The following is a 20063-nucleotide window of genomic DNA, read 5'->3' on the forward strand; positions in this document are numbered from 1 at the left end:
CTCTTTTAGGATCTTTACAGAAATTCCTATCTGTATTGAGTTTTACCATGCCATGAATTGGTTTTTTCCAGCAGACAGTAGTGCATTTTAAGACAGGATTGAGTCTTTCCACCATATAACAAATATTTTTCCAATTGCCATCAGTGTTAATCTTGGGAAAGGCCATATTGAGAACATTTTTGATGTTCCAGATAGTCTGAGTTATAAGACTGTACATAGAGAACTTTTTTTGATCACCAAATCTGCATGAGCTCCAATTTTTTCATAATCCCTGTATAATCATGATTGGAGCAGTTTGAAGAATAAGTTTATGCACCTTATTTTTGGTTTTTTTGTTCCACCAGCTATCCAGCAAACCTTTGATGGGAACTATGTGGTGTTTGAAGCCTAGAGGAGCTCCTATAGCCTTCTAGATATGTTCAGCAGCTTCTCCCTCCACAAATACATGTTGGATGGTATCATTCTTAGGCAAAAACAACATAAGCAAGTAGGAGATCCTTGTCTTCCAAATTTAGACACTGCCTCATTGAAAAGCAACTTTTTGTAAATCATTCTCTATGTAAGGACAGACATCTTGAAAGGTATGGAGTTATGCCATAAGTTGTTGAGAAAAAGGGTTTTCTATCTATGATTTCTTACAGGTTCCAAGCAGAAGCATTAGAAAAATGACCATCTTCAGTACTACTCCATATAGCATAATCTTTTCCATTTCCTTGACCAATAGCAATAGTGCTTATATGAAGAGCAATGTTACCAGGAAAATTGTTGTAAAGCTTGGTCATATTCCATCTATGGTTCATCAGAGAGTCTTTGACCATTATCTTCATGCCACCCCCAACTCTGTACTGAGAAAACATTAGAGATAAAGGGCCAGTACGTACCTAGCCAATTATCCCACCAAAAATTACAGTCCCCATCATTAATCTTCCAGATAATGCATTTTTCCCCTCTGTCTCTAGCTTGCAACAACTTTTTCCATGCTTGAGAGTTTCCAGGGACCCATTTCTTGTCCACTGGATGTTTCCTTATACAATATTTTGCCTTCAGAAAATCAAACCAAATTGATTTAATAGTTCTAAAACTCTACCACCTTTTGACTGCCAAGGTATCTGAAATATCTTGCATCCCTTTAATGCCAAGTCCACCTTCATCTTTTGGGAGGCAAATATTTTTCTAATAACTCCAATGATATCTATTTTTTCCATTTGCAACACCCCAGAAAAAGTTAGTCATGTGTTGCTCAATGAGCTCAAAAATCCTTTTTGGTGGTTCAATGGCACTGAGAATATAAGTGGAAAGTGCTTGTAGAGCATTTTTTATCAGAACTTGTCTCCCACCATGAGATAATTGATTACCTTGAAATCCATTGACTCTTTTGATGATCTTTGAGATCATATTATCAAAATAACAGATTTTCTTAAGGCCTGTATAAATGGGGCATCCCAAGTGAGTAAAGGGGAATTCCTTATTCATGTAACCAAAGACATCTTCTCAGCCTGTTGATTCTATATGCACAAGTCTTGGGAATTGTTAGAAAGCAACTTTTATCAACATTAACCAAATGACCAGAAGCTCTTTCATAGTTCTTGATTTGTTTCATGATAAGTTTGACAGACTTGGTGTTACTATTGCTAAATATGACTATATCATCAAAGATAGGCTAGATGTGTGATTTGACTCTGATATTCATAGAAAAAGGAATGAAATTCTGGTTATCAAGTAGACTATTAAGAGATCGTGATAAAACTTCAGCAGCTATAATAAACAGAGATGGAGAAATAGGTTCTCCTTGTTTTAAACCTTGAGATGATCTGAAAAAACCATGTCTGGTACCATTTAAGATAATGGAGTGCCATACATTGGAGATGTTTCTTTGAATAAGATCAGTCCAGTTCTGGTTGAAACCAAACTTAAGCAGGACCTGATACAAAAATGACCATGAAAGCCTGTCATAGGCTTTTGCCATGTCCAGCTTAAGAACTATATTTTCACATTTCTTTTCTTTAGAGATGTGATAGATAATCTCCTGAGTCAGTATTACATTATCAGTTATGAGCCTTCCGTAAAATAAATCCACTCTGATTCTCAGAGATAATACTAGGAAGTAGGGGGTTAAGTCTGTTTGCAAGGATCTTGGATAAGATTTTGTTAGAGTAGTTGCTAAGGCTGATTGGTCTGAGTTTAGTGAAGCTTGATAGAGAATCAACTTTGGGAATTAAGGTCAGGCAGGTATGAGTATATTATTTGGTAAGATCTTTTCCCATGAAAAATTCTTGTGTAAAATTCACAACATCAACTTCAATAATATACCCTCATTTCTAGAAAAACATCCTATTGAAACCATCTGGCCCTACACAGCTTTCCTGATTCATGCCAAAGATTGCTGCTTTAATTTCATCATTGTTTGGAATCATTGTGAGCATTCTATTATCTTCATCAGTTATGATTTTAGGGATATAATCCATAGTATTTCCTTGATAAAGACTCAAATTGAGATTGAACTATTTTTCATAATGTCTAATAGCAGCTTTAGCAACCTTTTCCTTACTATGAATCCAGACCCCTCTATGATTTTTGATTCTTTGATTCTTTGAATCTCCAATTTCCTTCTGCTATATCTCAGAACACTATGGAAGTATTTGGAGTTTCTATCTCCATCTTTAAACCAGGTGAGTTTGGCCTTTTGTTTCAAAAGAGAATCCCTACATTCAGCCACTTTACATACTCAGCATGACCTCTACTTAAATCTTCTCTTGTAAGGTCAATGTCGTTGATGAGATCCGTATCTTCAAAAAGTTCCATTTTAGCCTCCCAAGTCTTTACATGATCATGAACATCCCCTATTTTAATTTGTATTTTGACTAATGGCTAAGAGTTTTGCCCAGCCTCTTCAATTTGGTCTGAAGTTTCCACATGGCATTCCCTTTTACCTCTTCTTTCCAAGAATCCTTAACAATATCTAGAAAATCATCTTGTTCAGTCCAAAAGTTTAAGAACTTGAAGTATTTGATATTATCATGCCGAACATCATTAAATTTAAACAACAAAGATCTATGATCAGAGCCAGTACTTGCAAGCTGCTTTACCATATTATTAGGAAATTTTGGAGCCCAATCATTATTTATCAGGACCCTGTCAATCCTTTTCCAGATCCTTTTACTGAGTCTCCTGTTGTTGCACCAAGTGAATTTTGGACTAGTAAAACCAACATCTGACAGGCCACAAGAATCCATAGTGGTGATGAAATCCATACTTTTATAAATTCTTTGAGTTTTCCCTCCTAACTTTTCATTAGGATCCATTATGATATTAAAATCTCCCCCCATGCACCATGGACCATTGATATTATTACTAACATCTAGAATGTTATTCCATAGATCAGTTCTGTCAAGAGCAGAACACTTAGCATAGATAGCTGTGACATATGTACCTGAATCTGATGGAGAATCCTTCAGTTTGATAGTGATTTATTGATCATTGTTTTCCAAGATCTCATAATGGTCAAAGTTGTTCCAGTAGCACCAAATTTTCCTATTGGGATTGGTAACACAGTGGTGAAATCTTAAGAATTTCCTATAACCATCAATCTTGATTTTATTTATGAAATGTTCTGAAATAGCCACAAAAGCTACTTTGTTGATTCTATTAAGCAGTTTCAACCCGTGAATTACTTTTTCTGACCTCACCCCCTTATATTCCAAAAGATTGTACTAATCATAGAAAGTAGAGGGAGGGGCACTTTGTCTTTGTCCTTTTCCATTGGCCTTGGTTGAGGACTTCTTTATGTTTCTACCTCTTAAGTCAGGAGAAAGTGATCTTCTTTGACTTTGCAAAGCAAACTGATACTCTTTGTCATTGGTTCTAGATTCTTCAGACTCACTTTTGTTTTGATCTTTTGTCTTACTATTCATCACATCTTTTTTGTTGGTGTACTTCTTTTCCTTGTTTCCATTTTGTTTCTTTTCCTTTTGTTGTTTGCTGCTTCTTTTGTTTTTTTCCTTTGTCTCCAGGGTCATGGTTCATTAACTATTTCCCATTTTCAGATTCATTAACCAAATTCTGACCATCTTGTATCTCAGTAAGCAGTTTAGTACCTTTATGATTTATCAGGAAAAATGGTAGACTAATTGAGCTAGTATGAGCAGGAGAGGTGATTTCCCCTTCCTCAATATCCTCCAGTTTTCCACTTTCAATAATTTGATCAGTTTTCTTCTCCATTTCAACTTGATCCTCTGTGGTGTTACTGACATGAGTTTCTTCCATTTGGGATTCTTCTTGTCGTTCATCCATGTCCCTTCCTTCTTGAACTCTCTAATCCCATTTGTGTTGTATCTCTATTTGGTTTTCCTTAGTAATGTCATTACTATCACTGTCTGTTAGCGCGGACACGATAAAAAACACAGTAATTAACGTGGTTCGGATCAATGTGATCCTAGTCCACGGAGAACGGCCGACACTTTTATTAATATCAAGGGAGAAAGTAAGTTACAAGATTGAATACTCTTAGGTTCTATGTTCTATTCTACTTAATAAATCCTAGCTAGCATGTATTTATACTACTAGGTCTAATCCTTTCGTAGAAAGGATCTAAATCCCAATAACACTCGAAAACCAACAAAGAAAAAAGTTTCCTTTTATTTCTTTCCGCTTTTGAGTAGGAATTGGCTTGAATATCTTCACAATCTCCACCTTGAGATGAATTTCGAGCTTCCATATGAACGTCATTCAGTCCAATGTCTCTAAGCCTACGTGAGCTAACTCCGTGTAGGAAGCAAGAGACACTAACCGAAACCTTGTACATACTAGTAGCTCTACCTTGCCCTGTCGTTCTCCATCCTGACGCATCAGTTGATGCGAACTCCTACCAAATTCATACAATGATAGAAGTTGACAAAAAGAACCACCTTGGTCAACATATCCGCTGCGTTGTCCTTGTGTCAACCTTTCAAGACCTTAACTGTGCCTTGTTCAATAACATCACGAATAAAATGGAAGTTGATAGCAATGTGTTTGGTGCGATCATGAAATCTCTGATTTTTATCAAGTGAATAGCACTCTGGCTATCACATTTTAGAGTTGGTTCATGTTGAACCCTACTCAATTCTGACACCAAACCTTTCAACCATATAGCATCCTTTATTGCTTCTGCTGCTGCCATATATTCATCTTCTATTGTGGACAAAGCAACTATAGACTGGAGAGTTGCGTTCCAACTTATGGCACTACCTGCAAGAGTAAAGATATAAACCCGTTGTTCATCTCCTTCTATCAAGATCACCTGCAAAATTATATTAGAATCCACATAACCAAGGACCGAGAAGCCTTCATTTCTCATCCTACAAAAAGTTAGACCAACATTCAAAGAACCTTTAAGATATCTCAATATCCACTTAATTGCTTCCCAATGCGTCTTACATGGATTATACATGAATCGACTTAACACACTCACTGCTTGAGCAATATCAGGCCGAGTGCAAACCATAGAATACATAATACTACCAACTCCACTAGAATAAGGAACTTTTGACATATACTCCACCTCTTCCTTTGATTGCGGTGCCATCAAAGAAGAAAGTCTGAAATGTTGTGCTAACGGTAAAGTAACGGGTTAACATTTAATCATGCCAAACCTCTGAACTACCTTCTCAATATACTTTTTCTATGAGAGATGTACCTCACCGTTCTTCTTATAAATCTCCATTCCAAGGATTTTCTTAGCTTCACCTAAATCTTTCATATCAAACTCCTTACTTAGAAGTTTCTTCAAATTATTTATCTCTGTCACACTATTAGCAGAAAAAGCATATCATCAACATATAACAGTAAATAAAAATTTGAATTACCAGATATCGTCATGTGATACACGCAGCTATCAAATGCACTTCTCGAGAAACCTTTAGTAATCATGAATGCATCAAATCTCTTGTGCCACTGTCGTGGTGACTGTTTCAAACCATACAAAGATTTCTTCAATTGACAAACCTGGTCTTGTTTTCCTTCAATAAGGAAACCCTCGGGCTGATTCATGAAGATCAACTCTTCAAGTTCACCATGTAGGAATGTAGTCTTAACATCAAGTTGATGAAGCTTCAAGTCCTAATGGGCAACCAAAGCTAGTAACAAACGAATTGATCTATGCTTCACAACTGGTGAGAAAATCTCATTGTAGTCGATTCCCTCCTTCTGACAAAAGCCCTTAGCAACCAATCTCGCTTTGTATCTAGCATCTTCTACATCCATCCTTTTTTACGAATGCCATCCTTTTTTCCCCTTTGTAGACTAAGACCCATTTGCAACTCAACTCTTTGGTCATGCTTCTAAACTTTCGGTAGCTTAGACTCTCTTCGACCAAATCCACAAGATTAGCTTGATAATAATTTGGATTAGGCTTGGATTCGTTTGTCACTTCCGAGACTCCATCTGTTTGGTGATGGCTAAACGCCATTAGTCAACTTCACCACACATAGGAGCTTTTCCAAATCGTATAGTAACATCTCTATTGATTACAAACTTAAGGGGTTCTAGATCCTTTATTTCCTCCTTTTCGAGCGGTTCTAATTTTCCATCATGCATAGGCCACAAGATTAGCTTGCGAAGGTTGAGGAAAATATTTTGGATTAGGCGATTAGTAACATAACAGTTCGTTTTTTCCCTTCCCTTGGCAGCTATACCGTATGGTTCACCTTCGCATACTACCGTGTGAGCTTTTTCATTATCTGTCTCAATACTCCCACCCAAGTCACTTGATCCTTACGCTCGGTGCGTTTCATATTTTCCTTCACCGTTTTCGTTGTAAGAAAGACATCACTTTTAGCCTTTAAGTCCCCGCAAACTCAATAGAAGTCTTTCCAAGATCAATCATAGAGGCCTCATCAAAAGTAACATCTCTATTGATTACAAACTTAAGAGGATCTAAAGTCCATATTCTATATCCTTTTACCCCTTCAAAAGATATCCCATAAATAAACCTTTTCGAGCTCTAGGTTCTAGTTTTCCATCACTTACATGATAATATGTCGAACATTAGACATCCAAAGATTCTTAAGTATGACTAATCAAACGGTTTACCTGACCATACCTCATTTGGAGTCATGAGGTCAATCACCGACGCTGGAGAATGATTAACAACATAACAAGTTCATTAAAGTATTAATCGTTTTTATTAAAGTCGCCCAAAACTCCTTAGGCACCTTGGCATTAGAGAGCATACATTCCATTAACAATGCTTTCTCACGAAGAGTAAATATTTTATGCGAAAGTTCATCCTTTAAGCTACTCCATTTAGTTGTGGTGTATGCCTAATAGTTATATGTCTCAATATACCATGAAACTTGCAGAAATTGTCAAACTCTTCATTACGAAACTCCATGCCATTATCTATTCAAAGACACTTAATTTTTCTATCACACTGATTTTCAATTAATGTCTTCTAATTTTTGAAATTCTCAAAGACATCACTTTTAGCCTTTAAGAAGTATACCCAAACCTTGCTTGAAAAATCATCAATGAAATTAAGAAGATTGCTCTTTCCACCCTTGTTAAGAAAGATGGAACCCGAGATGGACCCTATAACCGAATGAATATATCCCCAAGTACCCCATTTTACTCCGGAGTGTACGGTTTTGTTTCATATGAATAATAATAAATCAAGTGCTAAAGTTGACCGCTTTCTACTTTCCAAGGACATAATGCTCACAAAAATCAAGTGTACTAATCTTCTCACTTTTTAAAAAGGTTTCGGTTGCTCAAAATTGCCAACCCCATCTCGCTCATATGACCTAATCTCACATGCCACATCTTCGTCTTGTCATCATCTGATAAATGTAAGGTTGCTACAGCATCTCACAAATAGTGTATATTTTTATCCATTCTCAACGCTGAAAACTAATGAAGACCAAACCCTCCCTCACTAGCACGAACTTACTTTAATAGTGTTAATACCATGAACCCAAATAGAGTACCTTTTTGTACATTCCACCTTCACGCTAATTTCGCATGCTTATATCCTAGCTTATCAAGAAACTACCAAGAGAGATCAAACTATTCTTTTTTATTTTCATATCGAAACAAAATATGGGGGGAGATCGAATATTAGACAATGTTCTTGTATATTCATATATGAATATCTTATAGGCATGATTCTTACAACTGACACCGTATCAAACGGCCGAAAAACAAACAAAACGCTCGTTATTTCACAAGTTCGGAGCGCATCGTTACCTATACACCACTTATCGGAAGATTCTAGGACTCGATGTCGTGCTACTCGTCTTGAAAGAACACGTTAGCTAGTAAACCAATCAATTTGAGGCATGTTCACTAAACTAAACGCACAACAAACGTAAGTGAGCTAAAGGTAAACAACAACGCCGAAATGCTAAAATCCGCTAAAAAAAACAAGGTGTAATAACGGAACGAATGTCATTTCAAGGCGTCGGAACGCTTTAAAACAAACCACCAAAACGAACGAAGATAAAACGCACATGCGAAATTTTAATGAACTCCATTTGTCTAAGCATACCCGAATCGCGAATCGAACTAAAAACGAGGAAGAGAGGGATTGCACCGTTGTTTTATCAATCTTTACTCGATTACAATGAAATCCCCTCGGTCAAAGTGACCCTTGTTTTGATGACAATCCCAACATTTTTGAAGGATTTAAGGTGGCTATCCTTCCAACTCACTCTTCTAGGGTTTCGATTTGACTTTGACCTAGCTACTTGATTCGATTTGATTTCTGGACCTTCTTTGGCTCGAGCGACCTCTAGCAAACGTAGGTAGAGCGTAGAGAGAGGCGTCAAACCTCACCATGGTCCTCTTTCTCACCATTGTTGATATGGTTGCTTAATTCATCCGAATTCAATGCATGTCTTACCATCCGTAACGCGACCACCTTCCTATTGTACATCATTGAATTAACTATGTCTTTGTATGCCTAAAAATAAAGACTAATAAAAACGAAAATAAGTGCACGCTAGTTCTTCATCTCCCACTTTAAGAATAATGAAAATGAAAGCATGATGGTAAGATCCATAGCCAATTTATTAAAAACATCAAGATGATCCGTAAAGTTGCACCGTTTTCATCTTAAAGGTGTGCAAACTTCTCATTCGGGCAATCGTGACTTAACAACATTCTAGTTGTTACTAATTTCTTCCTCTTTGGCTAGAGATCTTTTCAAGTTTCTTCCACAAATGGCTTACCATCTGTAACGCGTTTTCTCGAACTATGTCTTTGACTTAATATAACACGCTAGTTCTTCATCGATAAAGGATAATTGAATTACACTAAACACATCCATCTCAATCTAGTTGTTACTAATTTCTTCGCTTTCTCGGCCTCTTTCGTATTTTCGGATACGAGTCGTCTTTCGTAAAGCATAGATCGATCCTTCTCTCCGTAACAACGCCATGATCTTCATCTTTCAGATGCTGAAGTTATTACTTCGCCCATCAAAATTCGCTACCTCAAACTTCATAGATGCCATAGTCTCCTCATCTCCTAGATCTCACGACATGTAGGCTCTGATACCAATTGTTAGCACGGAAACAATAAAAAACACAGTAATTAACGTGGTTCGGATCGATGTGATCCTAGTCCACGAAGAACGACTGACATTTTTATTAATAACAAGGGAGAAAGTAAGTTACAAGATTGAATACTCTTAGGTTCTATATTCTGTCCTACTTAATAAATCCTAGCTAGCATGTATTTATACTACTAGGTCTAATCCTTTCCTAGAAAGGATCTAAATCCCAATAACACTCGAAAATCAACAAAGAAAAAAAGTTTCCTTTTATTTCTTTCTGCTTTTGAGTAGAAATTGGCTTGAACATCTTCTCAACTTCACACTATCCAAATGGATATGGAGCTCTGGTTCCAACTTTTTTTGATCCATTTCCTGACTAATATCCAAGTTCTTAGGCAGATTGATGATGGTCTTATTTTTCTTGTTTCTCTTGGCAACTTCCAAAAGTGCCACTGACTTAGAGAGGATTTTGTTTTTCTGTTTTGGCATCTTCTTCATTTTCTTCCTCTTTTTCTTTTTCTGCCTATCTTTCATGCTAGAAGCCTTTTGTGTAGTATCTCCGCCTTTATTTTGATCTTTGGCTCTTTCCCTCTCATGTTGTTCCAAGTTCTGAACTTCTTCATCCTCTTTCCTGGTTTCTTTATGATTTCCATGATTCTGCATATTAGGTACACTTTCACTCTTGGTACATTGGTGTTGTGTTGTTTGTTTATTTCCATCTGTTTTTGTGCCATAGGAACTCTTGATGTTCCAGTGATTTCTTGGTTTTTGTCTACCTTTTCTGATTTAAAATCCTGATGGCTAATCACATTTTTGTTCTTTTTTCTTTCCAGCACTCTACAATCCACCAAGTTATGTCCCAGTTTCTTACAATGTCTACAATATTTTGGCAAACCTTCATATTCAAGTTTCTGTGAAAAACCTCTTAGAGGAGAATGGTCAGATTCAAGTCCAACCCACATATCATTAGGAAGTGGTTTAGATAAATCCACTTCAACTCTAATTTTAGCCATGCTTGGCTTGGTACGACCATTAGTGGCATTATCTAGAGCTAGAGGTGTTCCAACAGAATACAAAAATTGTTTCAAATAATGCCAGCTATGTATATGAAATGCAAACATGGTAACAAGACCCATGACGGTACAATCGGTATATTTTCTTCAGGTGTGAAATACGTGACCATTTCTGGAGCCACATTTGAATTCCATTGAACTCAAACACCCTTCTAAACCACACCGTGTTGAAATCTTCATTGTTTTGGAGATCTATGAAGACATTGAAGTTATCATAGACTCCAATTTTTTGTTCACCTTTCAGAGCTATCATTTCTTTGAATTTTGATCTGATTTTATCAATTTGGGGTCTAGGTCTTATGAATTTGCCCACCAAGGTGTATCGGCAATCCTCAGCCATAACCCCATAGTACTCATCAAAGTTGAAGATGGTAGCCGGAACTCCATTGTGTGTAGATGGTCGGGCAAAAATTTGTTCTTTGCCACGGCCAATCGGTAATGCAGGGGCTTTAATAGGAGCAGTAATCAAGTTAGGAGGAAGCTCCTTCACTTGACACGCCGGAAGAGGGTCTCCCGGCGGCTCCATGAAGGAGGCGCGTGTGAGATACACTCTGAACTAGCCGTTATAGAGTCGTTAATAATCGTTGTGTAGGAGAGAGAAGAGAGAGAATTTTCGATGATGGCGTAGCCTATGGGACAATTCGTAACGTTTGTTGGGTCAAAACGGACAATAACGGCCATGGACTTGGGATGTAACAAAGAAATGTGAAAACTATATATTTAAGAAAAAGAAGATTGAGTGTAAAATAAAATGATACACAGATACATTAAACTAAATGATATACGAATGACACAAACAATATAATCACTCAAATAGAACGATTCAATCTAAACAGGATTGATAAAATAAAATAGTGAAGTACAAACCACTTGCCAACGGAATTTTTGAATAAGGTAATGCAATGATTTTACTATTAACCAATTCTCTTGACTATCTCCATGTCCTCTTGTGCATATTCAGAGAAGGAAACGTATGAAATACTTTTCTCCTACTCACGGATAGGATTGACGAGTAAGGCTTCAATCAGTGGTTTCATATTATATTTTGGATTAGTATATCCATCTTGCTTATTCTTGTAAATAACATCAACTAGACGTGCGAAATTCACCACACGCATCAAGACTTCAACTGGAACTGATGTAGGCTTGATGAACTCTTTGTTCAAATCCTTCCACGCATTCTCGGCTATTCTAGAAAAAAGTTCACTCACTTCTTCGATTGATAAATTGTGTTATTTCATATAGCATTCTACTCCTGTGACAAGCTGTCCTTTTTCTTTCTCAACCTTCAAGGAGAAAAATATTCATAAAACCAGTAGTATCATATGCAAATGTGTGCAAACATGGGTACATATTTGTATTCGTACCTTGTAAGTAGCTACGTCACAAATGACTCGACTAATTAATGCTGAAGCCACAAGGATTTTGGGTTTATTCATTATCCAATGAAATGATGCCTTTGAAATTGATCTCATGCCCAATAATGATGCTGGTACAAGTAGGTAAAAACTTACGGTGATCAATGCATTGTTGAGATACTCTTCAAATGGTGGCATCGTTCCTTCGATGAACCATTTTGCTTCAATATAGTATCTGCTCGTGATTTCTTTCATCTACTCAAGAAAGCATTTTTGTTTAGAACATTTGTATCTTATATACCAATAGTTCTAAAAAAAATCCATAAAATATATATTTTTTTTTTAAAGGAAGAAATATGTCTCATTCAAAAATAAGCCGAACAACAAAAATGTATAAAATAAGATATGATAACATATTTATTAGAGTTTTAAGTCGCATACCGCTTCTTTGACGTAAGAAACTCCGTTAAATGTATCTAATTCCTTTACTTCAACGTCATATTCTTCAAAAAGACTGAGAAGAGTAGTGTATATTGTTTTCATATAGCTCGGGAGTCGATCAATTTCACTTAAATCCCACCTAAATTAATCAAAATTGTTACTAATGTACCTTGTGACAGTAAGGGGAAAAAGCAATAATAATAGGTGCTACAAATAGTTTTAATTTAAATATTAGATGCCAACTGATCCATACCGTTGCACAGCTTCTGTAAACAAAAGCGAGAGTACCATATGAGTCATACGTGTCATCAATCACTGTAGTCATTTCAATGCATTTTGCAAGCATAATTCTAGCTTGTGAGTATTGAGGTTCAAAATACACGCCTACAGCACAAAAGAAGCTTTCAACTATTCTATCCCTAATATACAGAAGCATAGACGTAAGATTCAAGTCTTTTCACCACCTTCAGAGTAAATGAGAGCAATATTAGAGCTTGATAATACTGCAACATAGTATTCAAACAAAATCAGTAATATTCTAAAAAAAAAACTTACAATTTAAGTTCATTTAGCTCTTCCCTGTATAGTATTTGCAACAAATTGTAATCTAGTTTGGCAAGTCTTAGTAGCTTTTCGCTTCTTGATCCACATTCTTCATATATTGAAATGTAGAAGTGTGCTTCAGCTCTTGGAATGCCTCTATGAAGAGATTGCATTAGGGAATGTTTCACTTGTCTCTCAAGAGTAGAATTTAAGGTATTAGGTGGTATCCTTTCAAGATGGGATGTTGCAAAAATAAGAGCCTCTTCTAATATGTCATCCCGATGTTCCCTAACATGTGCTGCTTCATATAGACTTAACAAACCCTCTACATTTGTAAGTAGAGTTTGCTTGAATCTTCCATTGCTGTCTTTGAATCGGTTGAAATGATCTAATTCACAAAATATTTTGTTACATGAATTATCTTATGCAACTCTAAAACTTCTTGAAAACAAACTTGTAACCCTACTAGAAACACATATTTTTCCGATAGAACATTCAGATGAAAGGTTGTCGGAATGTTTGTTGGAAAAACATGTGTTTCTAGTTGTGTAATTTACTTATGTCCGTACCAGAAGAGATCTGATAGCCATGTTGTCTAAACAATCGAAAATATAGCGCAACCTTGTATAGATCATCCTCTTCATAGATGACATTTAGATTAAATATCTTGCTTAGTTGATCTTCAATCTCCTCCTCAAAGTGATATGAAATACCAAGGCGTTCGAGGGTGTCAATTTTTCTCCATAATGTCATTGTCACTACTCATTATCATGTTCCTCACTTCTTGTTTCAAAGTTTTAATCTCTTCTATGTTTGGTGGCCTATAATTTAATTTTGTTAGCATAGAGCATAAAAAAGACTTTACTGAGAAATAAAGAGGCATAATTGGTACCTGATTATCCAATGTATAACAGCTAAATATATCTCCCCACATACAAGGTGGAAAATTTGCCGTAGGGCGAGAAACTCCATATTCGCGGTCTCCATTCAATGATGCAGTTGTTGACATTGCAGAACATACGAATTCTGAAATTTGAATGGGGAATTTTCAGTGATTTTAGTTGTTAAGTCTGTTGTCATTGGTATTTGGTATTATTATTATTATTATTATTATTATTATTATTATTATTATTATTATTATTATTATTTATATAGAGATTTACTATCTAAAATTGAGAGATGCTTACCTTTCTGCACTGTGCACCTTGTTATAGTAACTTGTTAGTAGTAGGCAATCTGAGAAAGTTCTCTATCCCATATTACTATGATTAGGGGTGTACATGGACCGGGTTGGTTCGGATTTTTTAAACACCAAACCAAACCAATTTTTTTTCATTCGTCAATCGGTTTTTAAATTTACACACCAAACCAAACCAATATAATTCGGGTTTTTCAACCTCGGGTTTTCTTTTTTTTTATTTTTTTTTCGGTTTTTCGGGTTTTTTCCGCTATAGTCTTGATAGAAAACATATAACTTTTACTTCAAATATTAAAGAGTATTAAAATTAGTCCTAGTAAGATACAACTATATAATTAAAGTGTTTCTTCCATTAAGAAAACACACAAAATGTGAGAAGAGTGATGACATTGTATTAAAATATTCAACAAAAGCTAATAAAATCGGTTAAAATAAATATTGCTAATTAACAAGCCATAAAGAAAATGACCATAATCTAAAAATATTAAGTCATGCTAAAAATCGAAAATATACGCCTAATAAGTATTAATTACATGACAAAGTAAAAAAACTTAAGTTATGTATTTTCAATCTCTAAATCAATTATGCAAAACCAAGGCTAAAGAATAGATATCCAATATTATTGTCATTCCTAGTGGTAAATTGAATTTCTCTTTGTTTGGTGGCATTTTAGTTTGAGCATGGTTTTGATTTGGATTTTATTTGAGTTCCTAACACCCATAGGATATATAACTTATTGACATCCAAATCCATAAGTTCAAGCTTGAATAATATGATAATAGATTAAAAACTACTAAAAAATTTAAGAAATATTTATAAATTACATTACAAATAAATATTTTTATGTATAAAATATTATAAAAATTGAATATATGTTTGCAACATGTTTAGGTTGGTTTCGGTCAATGTATGTTTTGACTTTTTTGTGTTTATGTTAAACCAAACCAAACCAATTATGGTCGGGTTTTTTTTCCAACAGATCTAAACCAAGTCAAACCAAACCATTTAGTTTTGTTTTTTTTCTGCTTGACTCGTATTATCTTTGTGCATTTGTTATAGTAACTTGTTAGTACTTTGACACCCCTAACTATGATAAATAAATTGGCACAAAAATACCATACAAATGAAAGAAAATGGCCCAACTACTACTCCCTCTGTCTCAATTTATGTAACATTCTTTCTTTTTTAGTTAATTAAAAAAGATGATATTGTTCCATATAATAATAATCTTACTTCAAACTTCTCATTTTACTCTCAATGAGTCAGCAAATTTCTACGGAGGGAGTATTTTGTTTGTTCCCTTTAGTCACGTTCTTGTATTATAATCAATTGCTTTCTCTACAATTAACATAATTCTTTTTTCTCACCTCTTTGTTTGTTGTTCTTTTTTTTTTTTTTTTTTAATATTTATATATATTAAAAATCATATTACAACTTGAGTCTTCTTTCTCTCGTCTCCATCGACTTTTTCTTCTTCCCCTCTTCATGTATTTTTCTTCTAAATGGATTTTTTTTTTTTAATTGTTTTTTCCTTTTTGTTGGTTTGGTTATTGGTATGGTTCAAGTTGGAGGTGGTGGTTATATTCTTATAGAGGAAAAGAGCGATGGTGATCGCGGTGGTTCATATAGTGTATTAGGTTCAGAATGGTTGTATAGTATGTGTATAAATATGTATATCCGTGTATATTTGCGCGCGCACGCGCACACACATATATATCTTCGCATTTTTTAAGGGTTTTCACTCGCAGAAAAAAGATTGTTGACTTTCTAAGGGATCGTTCCCCGTCCGCGCGTCAGAAGTGCCTAAGCCGCCGGAGCTGGGGGTTCCTTGCTCTTGGTCGGCCTCCCCTAAGGGGGGGTCCCGGGCTGCGGAGGGTTCTGGGGCGAAATCCACTTTGTTATTTGATGACAAGGCGTGAGATTGACGTCAACTCTCACTCTCAGAGTGAAAGATATTTCAATCTTTATAGGTGATTTTTCTAAATTCAATCCGTTAGTTAAAATCTGAATTTTTCGTTCTAATTCTAATTCTTGTGATTTTAGGTAATCAAAATTATGTTCTAATTTTCTAACTTCTTCTTTTAATTAGTTTGAGAAACTTCTATCACTTCCAGTATTCTAGTAATATCTTTATTATTTTCTTGAGTTTTTTCACTAAAATTTATGACTAAATCTACTAGTGTATTAAATTGTTTGTCTTCGCTATGTAATATATGTTCTCCGTTACTAAAATTACACTTTATAATACTATGATCTTTTAATGCTCTATATTTCTTTTCTGGATATATTCTTAAGTCTAAATATTCTAAATTCTTTAGTGTATCTATTTTATCAAAAAATTTGTTTATTATCCTAAAGGAATTCTTATTTTACAAATTTTCTTTTGATACTCTATATTATTTGTGAGTCCTTTTATATCTTCTCTTATGCCTTGTAATTCCCAAGTTATAGCCGAAATTGTATCTTCGTTAATTTGGCTTTGTAACAGTCTATTTTCTATTAGGGTGGACAAAGTTTCTGTATTTATTATTTCTAAATATGGACTTAAGGCCTTTTCAACTTTTCTATATTCTCTTCTTTTCTCTATATCTCTATATAAATACAATAGTTTATAGCTATTTGTTTAACAAAAGGTTGTGTTTTCATATAAAGTGACTTATAGTTTCTTCTATTGTTAGTTCTCCTAACTTACATCCTTTACATCTAAAAAGTATATTTTTGTTATCTTCATGTAGTCTTTTTGCTTCTTCTATAGCTATGTCTACCGCAAACTCGTCTTGTATTAGTTCTATATTCATTAAAGTTGATTCCGTAGTTTCATTTTCGTCTAAAGTACTTTCTTCTTCTATGTCTTTTTATGGTGTATAATATATATATATATATATATATATATATATATATATGTATATATATATATATATTCACATTTGAGAATGATTGTATATATAGTAGGTGTATATATATGTATATCCATGTATATTTGTGTATATACACACACACATATAGATACACACAGTCACACACACATACGTGCAATTTTTCAAATATGTATTTTGACTACAAACTAGTTTAAATCATCTTTCATTTTTCTCAAATTTTATGTCACGTCGTTTGAGTGTCTCCAACGAATTGCAACCGTACCCACAAAAAAACAACTGCTAAAAAATTTCAGATGTCGAACTGAAATTTCAAATGAGTTTTTAATGATATTTTCTTCAAAACATTGTAGTAAAACAAATACTACTATAAATTGATTTTAAAATATAATATTTAAATATATTTTGTTTTGGAAAAAGGGATTGAAAAAAGAAGGAATAAAAGGTTGCGTTTTCCCGTCGTTGTCATTTGGTAAAATTGCTTCTTAATTGGCTACCGATTGTCAAATTGAATTATTGGCTAATCGGGTGCCATTTTTTCAAAAGAGTTGTATAATTAATTGTTTCCTAAAACCATCGACTTTCATCTTTGATATAAATGGTAACCCATCTCGTATGAAACTGAAAAAAAAGCCTATGATAGGTGCTGAACAGTAACATTTGGGTCACAAAACTTTGGCCTAATAAGTTTGCTTAGGCACGAACGCTATATTTTGATCTGTAAAGATAGCTTGCATAAGAAGGCACATTTGTTTTGATTAAAGAAATTATTGTGATTAATTACATATATCATTAATTATATTACCGAATTATTATTGATTAAAATAAATCAATTACATCAGAGGGTTATGTCATTATTATTCTAACACCTGAATTTGTTTTAGATGAGTTTGAGACAGGTGGGTTAGGCAACATGAATTTGTGGGCCAGGTGCACGGACACCCGATTTGATGCTGCCATTTAATTTATGCATGGATTTTGAAGTCTGTGGACTTATTTATGGTGTCTGAAATTAGTCTTTGACAAAGTCTAACATCAGATAGTTTCATATGACAGAAGTTCAAACATTTTGCTTGAACTTTAGTCATTTTTACCTAACTTCAGTACTCAATTCTATCTAAAGTTTATGTACATATGGCTTAAATTCAAAACAAAAATAGCTAAAGTGAGGCAAAAATGATTGAAATTTAGTCATATATGCGTGAAATTTAGGCAAAAATGATTGAATTCCAACCGTTTTCTACTAAACTTCAGCCATACAGTCATTTTTACATAACTTCAGTCATTTTTGTCTGATGCTCATGCACGTATGGTTTAAGTTCAAACTTAAGTTCAGGCAAAAATCACTAAAATCCAACCATTTTTGTCAGAATTTCAAGCAAAATTGCATAAACTTACTCATATGTAACTTCAGACATTTAGTGTTGTCAAGCTTAATCTCAGACACCATATATCTAAACTGGCATATGTGCAAAAAGTTAAAAAGACAACTACAAATTAAATGATAGTATCAAAAAACAAGCTGCTACGTGATTTTTTTTACTGAATTTGTAAATCTAAACCCAAGTAAGTTTCGTTGAGTTGGATCATAATTCATTTATTGATTCAAGACATTTCAATCCGTCCAAATTTGACTCACTTCTAAGTTTACATAATGGTTTTTGGTTTTATGTTTTGTTAATATTCTCTTTCTCAATTTATGTGATGGTATTTTGTTTTTAACTTTTTTCTAAAATGAATGATATCTTTTTATATTTAGAAATAATTTAAATTTAAATTTCTCAATTTACCCATAATGAGACAATTTATAGCTATAAAAATATCTATAATTGTTTTAATTAGATTATAAATACAAATGTCTTTCTCTTTCTTAAACTTCACAACTAGTAATACCATTACATGAATTGAAATTGACAGAGTATTATAATTTCCATTTTATTCTTCCTAGCAAGAATTAGTTAATCGAAGCAGTTTAGACAGTGAACTTCAACATCCTACACCTACTTGGGTGTGTTTGAGACGATGGAAAATATTTTTCAAGAAAATAAGTAATTTTCTTACTTAATTTTAATGTTTGGTAAGTGAGTAAAAAATGTTGTTTCAAGAACGTTTGTAATTAATCTATGCGAACACGATGGGGTAGGTGAGAGGGTAGGGGTAGGATTGGAAAACAATCAGTGTGAAATGTGAGTCATAGAACTTGTTTTCCCTACTTAGTCACGGAAGACATTTTCCTAATTTTTAAGTAACTTATTTTCCCACTGAAAATATCTTCAAAAGACATTTTGATCGACCAACAAACATGAAAAAGTTGAAAAATATTTTCTAAAAGTTATTTTTCTCCATACCAAACACATCCTTATTTTCGAGCTATTTTCCAACTCGAGCAGGCTAACACCATGCTTATATTCAGGGGTGGATTTAAAGGTAGGCCAGGGTGTTCACCCGAACACCCTCGGCAAAAAATTTCACTGTATATATAGGGTAAATTTTCTGAGTTTATGTAGATATATATGTTTTGAACACCCTCAACAACATGGAAAAGGTTAGCTCAGCGGTTTCCGAACACCCTGGATGAAAATTCTGGATCCGCCACTGCATATATTATCCAGTTGCGGATTCAGCATCACTAGCTGTTCATCATTTGAAAAGAGTAAATTACATTGAACATTCCCATAATATGAATATATTATTCAATAGCATCCCTTATCATTCAAGACCAAACGTACACTTAATACCCATATATAATTAATAAGAAGCCAAGCCTAAAGTTAGTTAACAATAGTTAAAAACAAAGAGAGACTAAACTAACCATCTAAATGCAGTTTGCCACCTGCTTGAATAGGGCGTTTGCAGCTGGGAAATTTGCCAACAAAACTAGTTTTCATATCCATTGCTCCCAGTCCGTTCAATAATGTAATTGTTGCCATTGGAGAATTCTAAAATTCAAATGTGGAGTTCTCATTACACGAGTTTGAACATATATTTAAACTTCTGAAACATATATATACTTTAAGAAATAATTGTATGAAAACATGTCATACG

At 34.3% G+C, this 20063-nt stretch overlaps 1 pseudogene; it reads right to left on the bottom strand.

Annotated features, from left to right (window-relative positions):
* Positions 1-11591: 11591 nt before the first annotated feature.
* On the bottom strand, positions 11592-13953 carry LOC132061145 (vetispiradiene synthase 3-like; annotated as a pseudogene).
* Positions 13954-20063: the final 6110 nt, after the last annotated feature.

Source organism: Lycium ferocissimum, chromosome 6, assembly GCF_029784015.1.
Source record: "Lycium ferocissimum isolate CSIRO_LF1 chromosome 6, AGI_CSIRO_Lferr_CH_V1, whole genome shotgun sequence".
Taxonomy (NCBI): domain Eukaryota; kingdom Viridiplantae; phylum Streptophyta; class Magnoliopsida; order Solanales; family Solanaceae; genus Lycium; species Lycium ferocissimum.